Source organism: Bos indicus, chromosome 15 (genome assembly GCF_029378745.1).
Source record: "Bos indicus isolate NIAB-ARS_2022 breed Sahiwal x Tharparkar chromosome 15, NIAB-ARS_B.indTharparkar_mat_pri_1.0, whole genome shotgun sequence".
NCBI lineage: Eukaryota > Metazoa > Chordata > Mammalia > Artiodactyla > Bovidae > Bos > Bos indicus.
The window spans coordinates 67760854-67775118 of record NC_091774.1 but is presented as its reverse complement, the minus strand read 5'-3'; positions in this window follow the sequence as shown (position 1 = coordinate 67775118).

The window sequence follows — 14265 nt, the reverse complement described above, 5'->3', positions numbered from 1 at the left end:
CAGCCCACCAGGTTCCTCCGTCCATGGGATTTTCCAGGCAAGAGTACTGGAGTGGGGTGCCATTGTCTTCTCTGCTCTTCAAGGCTACTCACATCTAATTTGCCTCTCTATTTGCCTCTCCAGATTTCTCTATCACCCACAGCTGGAAATGAAGCAGAACAACATCTTCCCAGCCCCCTACAGTACAGGCTTCTGAGAGTCTTGTCCCTGTGGCACCCTGGCATTAGACAGATATTCCAAAACCCATTGCATATTATAGTGACTCATGGTGTTTATAAACATAGGAATTATTTCTTTACTCAGTCTGAGGTGAGAGCAAGCAGTTGGTGAATTCCCTTAGGGGATGTGAAAGTGCAGCCCTGGTTGACAGTGACTAGGGTGGGAGAGGCCAACTCTGCAAGAAGATCCAGGTTCAAGTCTGGCTCCAGCTCTCACCAGACATGACGTTAGCAAAGTCACTTCATCTTTCTGAAGATGATTAGAAAGATTAGGTTAGATTAGACATTCTGACTCCTGATCATAAAAATAACCACTCTGATTTCTTAGGATTATTGTAGAGAGTAAATAAGAAAATTGTGTGAAAGTGTTTTTATAGGACCGCACTACTTTGGGGTAGTTATCCAATGGGGCAAAAGTAGAAGTTGGATATCACTTGAATAAAGAAAGCACACAGAAGCTAGGGGATTCTTTACCAAACAACTACTTTTCTAACAGCTATGATAACACAAGGAGAGTAACTCCACATCAGGATGTGAGAGGTAGAACCCTACAAACAGGCTGTTCTGACACAGTATCAGCAGTATTGGTCTTATAATAATCAAAATGATTTATTCACTATATCATATACATAATACTGTTAAGAAAAAGAGGAAAAACTGAAATTCATAATCTAACCACTCATAGATCACCATTATTGCCATCTTGATAGTCTTCCAAACTTCAACACATAAAGACACAAAAATATGCAAGACAAAGATAGTACATACTATCATTTAGCATCCTTTACTTACTTAACATGACATTAATTTCTTTTAATATCAATGAATACAGACCTTTGATTATTGACCTACAGGCCATGTAGTAGCCAATCTCCAAGCATTTATCTATTAAAGTGAAAGTGAAAGCTAAGTTGCTCGGTCCTGTCTGACTCTTTGTGACCCCATGGACTGTAGCCCACCAGGCTTCTCCGTCCATGGGACTCTCTAGGCAAGAGTAATGGAGTGGGTTGCCACTTAGGCTATTTCAAATGTCCCCTCTCACATAAACAATTCTGCAATATAACCTTGTACATACGTCACTATTCACTTGTCCACTCATTTTCCCAAGATAAACTCCAAGTAACAAAACTGCTCAAAGACAAGGCAAAAAGAACCATATTATAGGGTTCTTTTTTAATTACAAGAAAAATACAGGACTTTGTTAAAAATCCAAGTAATTTATGCTAACTGCTCACTGAAATCTATGTTCTCTTCATCTGCCTGAAGAGAGGCACACTGCAGGAATAAATTTCCCAGCCTCTCCTGAAGCTGGGTACAACCACGGGACTAAGTTTTAGCCAATGGAATGTACACTAAGTAATAGATGCCAAGTGCCAGCCTGGCCCACTGAAACCTCTCATGCCATCCTCCTGCATCTCTCTTACCTCTGTTGCTGGTAGCTGACGAGACCTAGGGACTCTTTGGAAGTTATGAGATGAAGATAGTCTAGTCTCCATCAGCCTGGATCTCTGAAAAACTATCACAAACCTAGCCCACTTCCTGCTACACTGTAGAACAAGCTTAGATTACTCACGTAAGTCAGAAAAACTTCTGTGTTTAGGCCACTATACACTTTGAGATTTATTTGTAACAGAAATTAGACCTCCTTAATAAAGAAATGTATACCTTCAAGTAGCATAATGCCATAACACACCCCTAAAACATGTGGCATTGGCTCAGTTAGTGGCTTAGTAGAATACAGTGGAGAAAAATTTTAATATAGGCTCAAAAGATAGACACCCATAAAATACAGTTACAAGACATTTGGTAAAATGTCTTTCTTGGAAGACAGGACCAGTGCCTTCTAAGCTTTTATCTGTGGGGAAAGTGGTTAGAAAACAGGTATTAAAGTACGTTGATTATTACTCATTACATTTAGTAAGGGTTTGCAAGAAATATATGAGCTCAAAAAAGAATTGGTTGATTTTCAAGGAGAAATAAAAGAACGTCTAACTTAGACATTCATTGACAGATGAATGGATAAAGATTTGGTACATCTATACAATGGAACATTACTCAGCCATTAAAAAGAATGAAATAATGCCATTTGCAGCCACATGGAAGGACTTGGAGATTATCACACTAAGTGAAGTGAAATAGAAGAAGACAAATATCATATGGTATCATTTATATGTTGACTCTAAAATAATTGACACAGATGAACTTACTTATAAAGCAGACTCACAGGCTTAGAGAATGAACTTACGGTTACCAGAGGGGAAGAGGAGTGGGAAGGGAGAGATGGGGAGTGGGGAGGGATAGTTAGGATGTGTAGGACTGACATGTCCACACTGCTGTATTTAAATATACTACTACAGAGCCCACACACTTTAGAGCCTACACATCACAATTGGAGAGAAACCCACATGCCGCAAGGAACATTCTGTGTGCTTCAAGAAAGACCCAACATAGCCAAATAAATAAATACACAAACATTTTTTTAAAAATAATAATAAATAAAATAGATAACCAACAAGGACTTATGTATATCACAGGGAACTCTGCTCAATATTATATAACAACCCAAATGGGAAAAGAATTTGAAAAAGAATAGATAGATGTGTATGCACAACTGAGTCACTTTGTTGTATGCCTGGAACAAACATGATATTGTTAGTCAACTATGTTCCAATATAAAATAAAAAGTTTAAATAAATCACTGAACCCAAGGTCACCTAAAAAAAATGAAAAGAAAACAAGCGTATGGTTACCAAAGGAGAAAAGTGGGAGGTAGGGAGAGTAAATTGGGAGTTGGAGAATGACATATACGCACTACAATATTTAAAACAGATAACCAACAAGTACCTACTATATAGCATAGGGAACTATGCTCGATATTCTCTAATAACCTAAATGGGAAAAGAATTCATGGGAGAAGAGGTACATGTATATGAATAACTGAATAACTTCACTGTATACCCGAAACTAGCAAAATATTGTTAATCAACTATACTCCAATATAGAATGAAAATTTATAAAAAAAAATATTACTGATTTCAGAGGACTAAATCAAAGATTTGACATAGTTGGAAATTTCAAAGAGTTGCAGCCATCCTGTCAGTGAAGTAATGGTTATAAAACTTAGACAGCATGAAATTTAGATGATATAAAACTTAGATGGTAAACTTAGATGGTATAAAAGTTAGATCATATGAAACTCAGACAGTATAAAACTTAGACGGTATGGAGATTCCTTTAAAAACTAGGAATAAAAGCACCATATGACCCAGAAATCCCACTCCTAGGCATATGCCCTGAGGAAACCAAAATTGAAAAAGACACATGTGTCCCATTGTTCATTGCAGCACTATTTACAATAGCCAGAACATGGAAGCAACCTAGATGTCCATCGACAGATGAATGGATAAAGAAGTTGTGGTACATATACACAATGGAATATTACTCAGCCATAATAAAGGAATGCATTTGAGTCAGTTCTAATGAGGTGGATGAACCTAGAGCCTATTATATAAAGTGAAGTAAGTCAGAAAGCAAAAGGTAAATATCATATATTAACACATATATATGGAATCTAGAAAAATGGTACTGAAGAATTTATTTGCAGGGCAAAAATGGAGAAACAGACATAGAGAATAGACTTATGGACATGGGGAGAAGGGAGGAGAGGGTAAGATGTATGGAGAGAGTAACATGGAAACTTACTTTACCATATGTAAAATAGATAGCCAACAGGAATTTGCTGTATGGCTCAGGAAACTCAAACAGGGGCTCTGTATCAACGTAGAGGGGTGGGATGGAGAGGGAGATGGGAGGGAGTTTCAGAAGGGAGGGGATATATGTATACCTATGGCTGATTCATGTTGAGGTTTGACAGAAAACAACAAAATTCTGTAAAGCAATCATCCTTCAATTAAAAAAGTATTTTAAAAAAAAACAGCAGGCATTGAACACTCAATAAATGTTATCTATTATTATTTCAAAATATAAATAAAAGTACATGCATTGATGTGGCTAGATAGCACTCTATGCCTATAATAAAATAACAACTGTCCATTTGGAGCTAACAAAAACCATAAAACAAATCTATAAAAATATTTACTGTTTTCATAAACACTTTGATGGCCAGCAAATGAGATATCCAGAAGTAAGGGTAAACATTGCCCAGAAATATTGTAGAAATAACAACATCCACCCCAGTAACTTAAAGTAAAAATCACAGCCAAACTCTTACACGTCATAATAGAAAATAAAATAGCGTCCACCTGACCCTCTAGTATTTGTCTTCTGAGGGTGTTTTTTTCCCAACAAGCCCAAGAGATCAGTATAGACAAAAGCAACCACTCTTTTAATTGAATAACATGTTAGAAGAACAGGTGCTGCTGAACAATTGATGCATTGCCCAGGGCTTTTCTTAGCTGTTCATCCACTACATTTACAGAAATTTTCAGATATTTTCAGACATCTGAAATATTCAAAAATTTCAGATATTTTCTTACAAAAAATGCTGAATGCAGAGCTCATATATGAGAAATTATTTCCATTATTGTCTCAAAAGGGAGTACTTTCTCTGGAATTCTTGGAATAATATCACATTACCAATGACATATCTGAGTTTCAGAGCACCTGGTACCATCTTCCCATTTGTAAAGGTCAAGTCTGTTTGTGCTCAGTCAGTATTATGCACTCTCCTTTACGTTCAGCATAGCTCCTAGCTCAGATTTCTCAGGCTGTCCTTCATACACCTCTTCCCTGACCCGTCCCTCTCACCCTCCCATGCACTGGCCTGAGTAGAATGCCCCTCTTCCGTACAATTCTCATAGTATTGTGTGAATGCCACCACCCAATAACTCCAATTTATTATCATCATTGTCATCACATTTTTGGAGAGCTATGTGCTAGATGCCATATAATGTACTTTATACACTCTATTTCATTCAAATCTAATATACTATTTTATAATAAGTAACCTGAGACACAGTTTAGTAAGCAGCTAGTGTCAGAGCCAAGGTTCAAAGCCAGGCAATCTAATCCAGGAAACCATATTCTAAAGAGCCAGTAATAATAGTTGGTTTTATTGCCTCTTTTTCTTCTCTTCTTCAACAAATATTTACTGATCACCTATTACTACAAGCCACGCTCACTTTCACAGGAAATGAGTAAGGGAGTGTGTTTCGTTTTTTTCATCTTAGGATTCCCAATGCTTATTACAATGTCCGAAAGATAGCTGCTGCTAAATAAACTTATGAAGCATCATCGTTACAAATTACAAAAACATATAAGCATATTTTCTGTCCTGCTTCTATATAGTCTAACAGAAAGACAGGAAAATAATGAATATCCTTCTGAAACAAAATGGAGTGGGCTGGCATTTCCCTGATACTAGAAATATATCAAACAGAGGCTAAGCCTCTGCAGGTTAGTAGTCTTAATCCTTTAAAATAGAACCATGAGTACAAAGATTGTAACTTGCTATGTTCTCGAATTTTCAACATTCTAGCACTTTGGTCTGTCCTAATTCTGTGCTCTATGTTTTTATTTTATTTTTTTAATGGTCCAGAAAATATAGAGACCATTCCAGGCTCAAATGGAGAGATGAAAATTCATGGAGCAGGTGGAAATTGAGCCAGATTTTTGGAGAATAAGTAGAATTTGAATCCAAGCCAAAAATTTGTCACTTTTGGCTTGGAAATAACAGTGGGTCCATGGAAAAAGGCTAGAGAAATAACAGTGGGTCCATGGAAACAGAAATCATTATAAAGTTGGTGTGAAGTTGGTGTGAAGACTATCCTAACTAAAATAAAGAGAAATTGACAGGACTTCTGTGGAGGTCCAGTAGCTAAGAAGCCACACTCCCAATGCAAGGGGGTCTGGGTTTGACCCCTGGTCAGGGAACTGGATCCCACATGTTGCAACTAGGAGTTTGTAGGTCGCAACTAAAGATTGTGCATGTCACACTTGGTGCAGCTAGATAAATAAATAAATATTTAAAATTTGTTTTATTGAGTATAGTTGATTTACAATGTCATGTTGATTTCTGCCATATGGTTAAATGATTCAGAGATAGATATATATAGATATATATAATCAAATAGAAATTTGATGATGATGGAATCACAATGAGATGATGGTGACAGATAGACGATGATACTATCTAATAGAGAGGCAGACAGGCAGACAGGCAAAGTAGGTTCTGATCCTTAGAGGGACTCTCAAAAGAGTAAAGTTGGAATTAAAGAGTTATTTTAGGTTTGTTCACAGAAAAATAACTTTATAGATGTGGTATATGAAGCACATTGGCCTGGTATCTGAAGTTCCGAAGTTCTAAGAAGAGCTCTCTTGTTCTTTTCCTCTTTCCTGGACTGGGGATAGGCAACCTCAAGACGACTGTGATTCAGGAAAAAGAGCTGGTGGAGAACTGGCCACATAAGTTGGCTTGCAGCCACAAGAACATTCCTCACACAACTGAGTCTTCAGATTTTGTTCCTTGGCAAAGAACTAAAGTCACCCAGAGAGGTTTCTCTTTCCCTTAGGTAGACCCTGCATCATGGGTAAACCACCTTCCTACCTCTTTTTGCCAACCTCCACCATCTCTACCCCTAGGGCAGAATTTCCTAGAAACTTAACTCAAGAATTGTTCTCTACGATGGCATACTCCACTCCCTTGTTCCTAAGTGGGACAAAGGTGCACAGCATTGCCCCACACACTCATGCCCAAGCATGTCCCCAGAACACAGTGGCTATCTGCATGGCTACTGGCTTTCTCCATGGGCTCACACCCACCTACAGGAGAAAGCCAAACCTCCCGGTTTAGCTTTCCTGACCTTGTTAATGTTGACAGTCATTTGCTGGCTCAGCTCTGCCTCATAACCAGAACTCATCTCGTAGACGTTCTTCATCAGTCAAGCTCATAAGCCTACTCTAGCCCTCCATCTGCTCTCTACTTCTCACGTCTCATGTCTTCTCTGAATTTCATCCTGTGTCCTATCCTTGACACTCTTAACCTCTCTTCACAGTCCAGTTTTCTTCAATTTCCTAAACCCACAGAAATTTCCACTTCCTTCGAACACTTAAAAATGTTTCTACTAATTTTTTGACACTTAATTTTAAACTCTTCTATCATTCCTTAACTGCTCTTGTGAGAATGTCATTTCCTATCAATTACATTCCATGAGGTAAAGACTTTGTTGAAAGCTTCTGTATCCTTCACAGTCCTAAGCACTGATAGGTGCTCAACAAATACACCCCCAGGGGAATTTGTGATTACTAATTACCCATCTAGATATTTGATGAAACGGTGGCAGGGGAACAGATTAGAAATGGATAATTCATCATTTCTCCCATTGTCATGTTGCAGAATTTTAATTAAGTAACTCTTGTCATTACATATGGCTATTCAGAAAATAAGAATGCAGTTTTAGCTCAAAGGTTTGATTTGCCTGAAATGGAATGGAAATGACCGTATTATTCTAAAGCAACCATATGCTGTACCTCAAAATAATTATTTTTGCACTCTGCTTATTAATGCTTAAGAGCTAACTGGTAAGACATATGAAACCAGCACCAATCTGACAGTTCATTATTCACTACCATTTTCTGCATCTATTGCAAAACAAACAATGATTTGCTAAACTGAGTTTTCTCTCTCAGTGAAATAAGCCTGGTAATAGCAGAGTGTCTCTAGAAACATGTATGGCTCTTCCAACTCTACAGAGTATAGCATATCCATACTCACTGCACTCAGCAAAGGCAATATGAAGTCAGGGGTCATTTTTTTTTAAGAAAAGTGAAATGCAGTAACCTATCTAAACCATAAAAAAAATTTAAAAGTCAGGAATGGCCTATTAAAATTACAGAAGAATCACTTGCTTCACAAAAGATCATGATGCAATGTACAATACATATATCAAATTCCTGGCATTTATGAAATTAACAATCATTGTTTCAATCACTCTGCTCACAATCAAACAAATAATATGCATAATCTATTGTGTTATAGAGGTACAAGTTTGAGTCATGTACGCTGAGGTGATTTTTACATACAATGTGATTTCACTCAATGTCAGAAACAATGTTGTCAAGTAGATATTACAACATTCCCCCCTTAACAGGTGAGAACAGCATGCAAAGTATTTATTTCTGTGGCATTCATAAATTTTGGCTTTCCTAAGCCTGCCTGCTATTTCAACACCAGTCTAATTCCCAGGTGTAAGGAGGTCATATGCAAGCTTTCTTTAAAGATCTTTTTCTTTTGTTGGGCTTTGGATCTGTATTAATTTTTCAAGTTTTCTTCACAAGTGAAGCTGAGATTGATACCAACATAGGAAGGGCTTCATTTTATTTTCTTCATTAACAGAGTTCACTTATCTCTGAAAAGCTGCCATGTAATTCTCTGAGATTTGCAAACAATATTTGCATGCAGTGATTGAGAGCTAGTGTCAGAGAAGTTAACCAAATGCAAAAAGGGCTTCCCTGGTGGCTCAGTGACAAAGAATCTGCCTTCCATGCAGGAACTACAGGAGACTTGAGTTCAGTCCCTGAGTCAGGAAGATCCTCTGGAGAAGGACATGGCAACCCATTCCAGTACTCTTGCCTAGAGAATCTCATGGACAGAGAAGCCTGGCAGGCGACAGTCCATAAGGTTGCAAAGAGTCAGATATGACTGAAGCAACTTAGCATATTAGCACACCATCCCAAAGTGAAAGATACCTCTGAGTGACCCTCAGATTTGACTGATAAATGCAATAGGAAGGGTACAGCTCTTGCATTGTCTAAAGCTTGGGAAAATAGTCTAAATTGGGCTTTAACCCAAAAAGAAGAAGATGGAAGGGTAGGGGAGAGGAGGAGAAGAAGAAGGAAGAGAAGGAGGAAGGAGAGGAAGGAGAATGGGGGAGGAGAAAAAGGAGGGAAAGGAGGGGCAGGGAGGAGGATGAGAGAGGGGCAGGAAAGACAAATGGGCCTGATATCTCCCTACCCAGATCCCTGTCCAGACCTGAGACAACACACACAAGAGGAGTGTGAGTCTGCAAAGCACACCCACCAGCCCTAGACACTGCTTCTGGGAAAAGAGACCACATTCAGGACCTTGGACAGATCCTCTCCAAACAATGGAGAGACCTGCTGCCTTCCAACCAGGTACCTCATTCCACCTCTGCTGCTGCTGCTGCTAAGTAGCTTCAGTCGTGTCTGACTCTGTGCAACCCCATAGACAGCAGACCACCAGGCTCCCCCATCCCTGGGATTCTCCAGGCAAGAACACTGGAGTGGGTTGCCATTTCCTTCTCCAATGCATGAAAGTGAAAAGTGAAAATGAAGTCGCTCAGTCATGTCCAACTCTTCGCGACCCCATGGACTGCAGCCTACCAGGCTCCTCTGCCCATCGGATTTTCCAGGCAAGAGTACTGGAGTGGGGTGCCATTGTCTTCTCCCATTACACCTCAGCTAGGAAGAAATGAAGGGGTGTTGCAAGAGACACAGAAGTCTGCTTTGGCAAAACCACTTTTCCTGGAAATCAAGAGTAGAAAAGAGCATTTTCTCCAATAGATAGGACCTGTCACATGTCAGCACATTCAGCCGCCCAGAGAGCAGCCCTGTCAGTCTTCCTACCACTATCACCCTGTGGAAAGGGCATGTAAAACTTGGTCCCATGACATTATAAGTACTTCCTCCCTTCAAGGCCACATAAGCCACACTCACCTGCCCAAGTTGTTTTGGGGAAGAGTAAAATAGACGAGATGTGAAAATCAGAAAAAATAAGGATCTCAAAGTCTACTTTTATTTAATGGGGCTATTAATTATTTTTTGATTAGACTAAATAAATAAAAATAAATAAAATTCCCTTTATTCCACCCAAAATGTGGGCCTCATAAGGTATCAATTCAGTTCAGTCGCTCAGTCGTGTCTGACTTTTTGTGACCCCATGAATCACAGCATGCCAGGCCTCCCTGTCCATCACCAACTCCAGGAGTTCACTCAAACTCATGTCCATTTAGTCGGTGATGCCATCCAGCCATCTCATCCTCTGTCATCCCCTTCTCCTCCTGCCCCCAATCCCTCCCAGCATCAGAGTCTTTTCCAATGAGTCAACCCTTTGCATGAGGTGGCCAAAGTACTGGAGTTTCAGCTTTAGCATCAGTCCTTCCAATGAACACACAGGACTGATCTCCATCAGAATGGATTGGTTGGATCTCCTTGCAGTCCAAGGGACTCTCAAGAGTCTTCTCCAACACTACAGTTCAAAAGCATCAATTCTTTGGTGCTCAGCTTTCTTCACAGTCCAACTCTCACATCCATACATGACTACTGGAAAAACCATAGCCTTGACTAGATGGACCTTTGGGATATTACTCAATAATCAGAAAAGAAATGCATTTTCTGAGCACATAAATTTCTGTGCTCCCTAAAAGTGTGTGGAGGGGAAACTGGCATCTACTAGATCAGATACAGCTTACAAAACTGAGCACATTATGAAACAGGGCAATTGAAGTGAAAGTAGACTGATGAAATTAAAACAAACAAAGAGCTATATAACTAACCTTCTGAGATAGTTAATACCAAAACTGGTCACAAAACTTTGCTTCAAGTTTCAAAGAATTCTTAATACCTGGGAAAATGTATGTAATTTAGACAATTGATTCATGGTTGACTCCTCCTCCATCTATTAATTTGACGCTTCATTTTGAAAGCTGTGATTTCTTAATCTAGATGTTTAAAAGAAATAGAATATATAGACCACGATTTCATAGTGTAAAATCTACTCCTCGACTTTAAACTAGAAATCTCTGGAAGCTGAATTAACATTTAGACCACTAGGGTACAATTTAGGAAATTATTGCTTCAATTGCTCAAATGGGACCCCAATGGAATAAAAGGTTCCACTAAGTCTACGCTTTATTAAATTGCACCTTGGAGTTCTGTACTGTTGGATAGTACACTTCAGGTACCACAGTTTGGCTCTTTGTTGTTGCTCTCTGAAGAACTAAAGGCAATTACCTATTAGCATGAGCTTAGAAGCCAAACGTTTTTTAAACCAACCTTGAGGGAGAAAAAGAAGGAGGTTAATTCTATTTGAATGAACACAAACACCGCTTTCCAAATGTGGTCCCTATTAGATAATATTTAATGACACTAAGCATAAGAGACTAATTTATACAAGTTTGTTAACCTTTCATATAAGTAAAAATGACTAAATGGCAGCTTTGGGTGGATGCTGTTTTCTGTTTCAGGTACCTCAATTGGTGACATTAATTTAATTCCTGAATCTAAGACTCCTCAACATAACCCTTGAATCTATACATGGACTCTGAGAACTTTTCACTGAGTATTACATACTTTTACTGTCCAATATGGCAGGCATTAACCACATACGGTTATTCAAACTTAAATTTAGTTAAAATTAAGTAAGATTTAAAACTCCATTCCTCAGTCACTCTAGCCACTTCAAGCTTTCAATAGCCACATGTGGTTAATGGCTAAATTAGTGGGAGAGGGCTAAATGGAAGGTGACGAGATTAGCATTGTGATTCAGGGCCAAACAGAAAGCCTGTCATGCTATGACGACAGGACTTACTTTGCAGAAGCTATGGAATTAATAAAGGTTTTGGCATATAGTACATTTATACCCTGAAAAAAAAAATGAAACTAACTTGTTGTAAGATGGATTAGAGAAAATAAAAAGGACTAAATGCATAGGAGATCATTTAAGGTTGAAAATTTATACCACACAACAACTTACTGCTGCTGCTGCTGCTAAGTCACCTCAGCCATGTCTCACTCTGTGCGACCCCATAGACGGCAGTCCACCAGGCTCCCCCGTCCCTGGGATTCTCCAAGCAAGAACACTGGAGTGGGTTGCCATTTCCTTCTCCAATGCATGAAAGTGAAAAGTGAAAGTGAAGTCGCTCAGTCATGTCCAACTCTTAGTGACCCCATGGACTGCAGCCACCAGGCTCCTCCACCCATGGGATTTTCCAGGCAAGGGTACCGGAGTAGGGTGCCATTGCCTTCTCGACAACAACTTACTACCAGATGCCAAATAAAAATAATATTCCTCTATAAGTATTCACATTTATGTAAACATACATATGAACATTTATAAACATACTTATTGTTAACTAGACTTACTGTAGTGCTTATTCTGCAATATAAACAAATCATTATGTTGTACATACAAAACTAATATAATGTCGTATGTCAACTACATCTCAATTTAAAAAACATACTTACAGTTTACCGAAAGTAAATAAAACTGTAGAATGCTAATGAGGCTATATGTCTGTATGGGTATCTAACATAGACTCCAATTTATTTCTAGATTCCATGCTCTGAGGTGGCCCAGACACCTACATATACACACACACACACCCACAACACATCGTTTATTTATTAAGTTCTTACTCTATGTCAAGGCCTGTGTTAACTGCTATTTCTACATTATCTCATTTTAACCCTTAGTGACGACTCAGGAGATGGGAATTGTTTTCCCCACTTTAAAATTATGACCCAGACAGGTTGGATAACTTATCCAAAACCAGACAACTGGAAAGAGACAGTCAGACACTGTAGTCAGGCATAATTATTTTTAACCTTGTGCTTTTAACATCGAGCCAATATTGCCTTCCAAGATGACTTATCATACTTGACTCACACAGGTTCAGGATTCTTGAAACCTGCTTTCAGAATGACATGACATACAAAGAAGACATTAAAATGAAAAAAAAATCTTTTGATAAAGCTTGCTGCTCTAACAATACTCACCACACCTCAACAATGTCTTAAAGATGGACGCTGGACAAGATGCTCGTTTAAACAAAGATGCATCACTGGAGGGAAACAGATGGGCTCCAAAGACCTGACTTCAGAGTTCTCTTCTAATGGCTCTAACCAGAGGTGCAATAATGTAGGATAATATTAAACAGTATCTTCTTTGCTCACATTTGTTTCTATCCTGTCACACCATGAGGGCAAATATGCCCCTAAAGTGACTGTCCTAACCACCCCATCACCTTACCTTCGGAGTCTGACTGCAAGAGAAATTCCACTTGGAACTCTAACGAGGAAATCAGAGATAAATAAACTTTGTAGCCAGACCATGCAAGGGAGGGCTTTCCCCAGTGGCTCAGCAGTGAAGAATGGCCAGCAATGAAGGAGACCTGGCTTCAATCTCTGGGCTGGGAAGATCCCCTGGAGGAAGGCATAGCAACCCACCCCAGTATTCTTGACTGGAAAATCCCATGGACAGAGGAGACTGGCAGGTTACTGTCCATGGGGTCACAAAGAGTCAGACACGACTGAAGCAACTGAGCATGTATGCATATGCGAGGCAGCATAGAGGAAAGAGCCACTAATATTAAATGGGCATGAGAGGAAGAGGAGGGTGAAGCTATAGTGAAGGAGGGGGAAGCATAGTTCATGAGCAGACTTGATGGGGTTAAGAGACTGAAGTCACCCTGTCATTTCATGCTCAGCTTGAGCAACTGTGGCAATTGATATTTTTTTTCTTCTATTACAAAACAGCTATACTTATAAATATCTTTAAAGCTTCATGCAATTATTAGTGGCACATTGATAATTATCTTGATTGGTGGCTTGCCTTCCTCAATGGAGGAAGGCATTAATATAGAGGAAGAGGCCATCCCTCTTGAGAATTCCCATTGGCTGCAGATAATGGTACTGAACAGAGGCTCAGAGTCCCAGAAAACATCAAAGTCACCCTGGTGTGGCTGGGTTTTATGACCTCTAAGAAGTCCCAAAGCTCTGCCTGCTTCTCTGTCTAGGCAATGGCCATGACTTCACACAGACTCAAAGCAGAGCCATTCCAGTTTATTGTACTTCAGCTCCATGATGCCACTGGGCAGAAAGATGGAGGAACTGGGGTCCTTTTACAGGCACAGCTTAAGGAATACAAAGATTGAGCAGATGCCGTTATAGCCTTATTTGTCTTGGTCACGCAGCATGCCCTCCCTCCTTAGTTTGCAACAATCCTAGATCTACATGTGGCTCAAAGCACTTCATAAACACCGAAGCCACCAATCTTAACACAAGTTGGGGT